This window comes from Cupressus sempervirens, chromosome 4 (assembly GCF_028749045.1).
Source record: "Cupressus sempervirens isolate cs-2001-9-10 chromosome 4, ASM2874904v1, whole genome shotgun sequence".
Taxonomy (NCBI): domain Eukaryota; kingdom Viridiplantae; phylum Streptophyta; class Pinopsida; order Cupressales; family Cupressaceae; genus Cupressus; species Cupressus sempervirens.
In genome coordinates this window covers 356,302,206-356,306,082 of record NC_143121.1, presented here as the reverse complement: position 1 = coordinate 356,306,082, position 3,877 = coordinate 356,302,206, and the positions used below count along the sequence as shown (strand labels likewise).

Genomic DNA, 3,877 nt, shown 5'->3' with positions numbered 1-3,877 from the left:
GATTATCATAGTAAGTGAGGTAATGTGGATTATCATAGTGAGTGAGATTTCTTTGACAACATTAATCTCCCTCTCTAAATTTTAATGAAAAGATGTAATCTTGTTTGTGTTTTCTATTTATAAAGGTCATCACACTAACAACTTGATGGAGGCCATATCTATTTTGTATGCTGTGAAGAATGCTTGTGACCTTGGTTGGAGAAGGCTTATCTATGAATCTAACTCACAAGTGGTGATACGTCTATTGAATCACTGAAGTTGTTAGTTGAAAGTTAGCTTTGATTGCAGACTAGATTCATAATTCGTGTACTTCTTTGGAGTCTGTTACTTTCACTCATATTCCAAGGGAATGGAATAGTGTTGCTAATTGTTTTGCAAAGTGGGCTTCTAACCATATGTGTACTTGGAACATTGTTGATAAGACTCAACTTCCGATGGGCTTGTTCCATCAACTTGATCACTTGGTTGATCTTGACAGGGATGTCTAATGCCCTTTCTCTATTTGTTCTTATTTCTCTTTCAGTTTGAATAAATTTTCACCCCTCCTTTATTTGAAAAGATCTAATCTTTACTCCATCTATATACAATAAAGTGACTATTGAGAATTATTTTAATCAAACCTCTTTTTTTTACATGTTGGTCCAAAAAGAGTATTATTCACTCCTCCCTTGTGCAATTTTTCTATTGATTGGTGAATGGCATCTGCTTGTTTTGTACTTGGTTTATGCCCTTTTTTTCTTTCAGGAACACATCAATAGAACTTCACTGCTGCTTCGAAAATGAAAACCTCATCAAGGTATTATAGTGTAGTACATGGGAAAACACCTAATGAAGCTATTGTAGTTGTATCTGATACATACATGGATAGATAGATATAGATTTAATGATCATATATATTTATATATGTTTGTTTAATGATCATATAGATATGTTTATATATGTTTGCTTGATGATCATATAATATGTTTGCTTTCTAATCATTCTATGTTAGACTAAAACATTAGTTTCCCATAGTTTGTAGACTAAATTATTTTAACAAAACTTTTAAGATGTCAGACTAATGTCCATGTACATGCCTAGAATGTTTCTTCTTTGTGCTCAGTTGAACATAGTAGAATCAACTATTTATAAAATTGAGTGTTTATGTGCAGTGTGGACTTGTTAGTCTATTTCAATGCACTTCATCAACACTCTTATAGTGGCCTGAACAGGACATAGAATTTGTTACCAATCTTAGTCAAAAGACATTCCAACATATATAAAATAAATCCATTCAAATCCTTATTGGAACTAGTTGCACTGTTAATATGGAAGAGAGATTGCACAATTGTGTAGATGGATTGGCAAGGTTCTATTCGCTTTTGGTCATGTGCTCAAGACCTCAAGAATGTAAAACTTGCAAGATTGATGAAATAACATGAAAATGTTCCCATTCTTATGCGAAGATTCTTAGATGTAGAGGGAAGCTGCCTGGCAGCCTACAGCCTAAAAGATATCAGAGAGAAGTGTAAAAACATTATCTTCCCTCAAAGGTGGGAGCATCTATTATATTCATATATTTTCATTTATATTACATTCATATTCAAATCATAGGCCTACAGTTATGATGATTAATGCATTAAATCTCAACCAGAGCCTTTCGACACAATCTTATTCTAGAAACTTTATCATACAAATTTTATAAACCACCCCGATCAACAAAAACTAACACATGTCAAAACCAATAAGCTGATATGGGTTGAATCCTGATCCCATAAAAAAATAGCCTAGATTTCCAACGACCTAAAACTACCTCTTTCATACTGAACTCAATGTATTTTGGCTCCTCATAATGAGTGTACGCTTTGACAGTAAATTTCCCTGCAACCACTTCTATCCACCCATCACTTTGATTATTCCAAGGAGCAATCTTCATATTCGGATCTATGCTTGCTCCTTCCCTCTCCACCAATAGCTTACTTGATTCCATTTCATCTCCTTCTACAGTAATATTAAATTTTAGGGGACATGCATTCCACCCATGAGGACGGGATCCAAATTTTATTAGAAATGACAAAGAGTAGTCTGTATTTGGTGACAACACCCTACAATCAAATCTGCCTTTGATCTCCAACCATGCAACCATTTTTAATTTAGCTACTTCCTTAAAAATGCAAAAGCAACATTGACCCTTCAGGTTTTCATCCGACTCAGAAAAAAAAAATAATGTCAATTAAGGGTATAATCTCATCACCTTGCAATATAAAATGAGAAGAATGCCTATTTCTTTGCAAGAAAGATCAAATTTTGAGGATGAGAGGCATGTCATACTACACTGTCTTATATAGAATCAAGTAAGACAATCATCAATAAACCTTAAAGATTCAAAAAGATCCAAATAAATTCAATTCACTTTATTCCTACTTCAATTATAGTCAAAAGCTAGGGAACAACATATATAGGTAAATGGAGATAAGTTCTTGCTTGGGGTTTCGCCATGAGCCATTAACCAAGCCTTAATTATTTTCTTGAAGGAAAAACCAGTAACGGAAATATTTTAATGATTCTTTAAAACAACAATATAATTGGCTTTAAGGAACACACTTGATCTTGAATATATATTTGCTAGGTCTATGATTGTTAGTTGTTCAAGATTGCTAGACAAGCTTTCCAACAAAGGGATATCCCAATAACTAAAAGATTGCACCCAATTGCAAGAGCAATCAAGAAACCCTATAAATTTCCAAACCCTAGAAGTCTTACCCAACAATAAAGTCCTCCCTAATCTATTTTGTGCACAAACACAGGTTTCAGATAGATAACAGCTAAACTCCAAAAGAATTTTGGGTTTCATTTTGTTTCAACTTTTATAGCACCAAGTATAAATCCTACAGTGGCTTTACTGCATACAGAGCAATTTAAGGGGAAAACATATTGTAGGTTAAAAACTCTTCAACTAAGAACTAGCATAATGAATTTTAGATTAATATTCATCTAAAATATTCTCTCTTCTTCTTAGCATGCTGATACATTAAATAACATACACGAGCCATTGAAATTAGCTATACTGGGATCAATTGAAAGGAATCTATATATCTCATAAACTTGGAATTTGCAACTTCACCAGGACTCCAACTCCAATAGTGTTGGTCATCACCCCAAAAAATAGATAATTCTCTGGAAGATAACATATAACACACTTTTGCGATTGGCCTTTGTAGCCAAAATCTCTGCATGTTTCAACGAATTGTGTGAAAAGTTTAAAGGAAAAACAAAATCAACAGGAAAACAAATAAAATTTGTGTACTCACCTAGTTTCCTCTATTGAGAAAGATTGATTGATAGAGCAGAAAATAGAGTTGTTTCTTGGAAGAGAAAGTGATGGGAGAAATTGAATTAGCAAGGATTTGGGCGTAATGTGTAGGAAGCCATTTATCGCAGAGAGAGTCTGAGGAGGCTGCAGATCTAAAAAGCTTCGAGACTACTACGAGTTGGCAGGCATCGTGAGGAGTTCTTAATGACAAGATCAAAGATATGCAGTTCTCTAGCAACTCTTTCATATTCTCCATTTGCTTGGTAATCTAAACTCAAAAAAGTAAATAGACCAAGAGCCAAGGCAGTTCGAACAATGCAGATTTTTGATGGTCTTACCGAATCAATCTATAATGTTTTTTAACATAAATGAAAATTTTAATCTATTTTCCAAATGTGAAAAATGCTATTTATCTAAGTTTTTATTGGTTGCCTCTATTAAAGGAAATGAGAAAAAGCCAATTTTGAAGCCAAAATTACAAATAAATTAAAAGAAAATCGATGTGCATTTGCATTAAATGTGACAATGACCTGTCATTTCTACTAGATCATTCTCTGATATTTTCTTTATCAAAATTTGGTTCAC

At 33.4% G+C, this 3,877-nt stretch overlaps 1 pseudogene; it reads right to left on the bottom strand.

Moving 5' to 3' along the window:
• Positions 1-1,714: 1,714 nt before the first annotated feature.
• Positions 1,715-3,548, bottom strand: LOC149561531 (putative F-box protein PP2-B12; annotated as a pseudogene).
• Between the last annotated feature and the right edge of the window lie 329 nt (positions 3,549-3,877).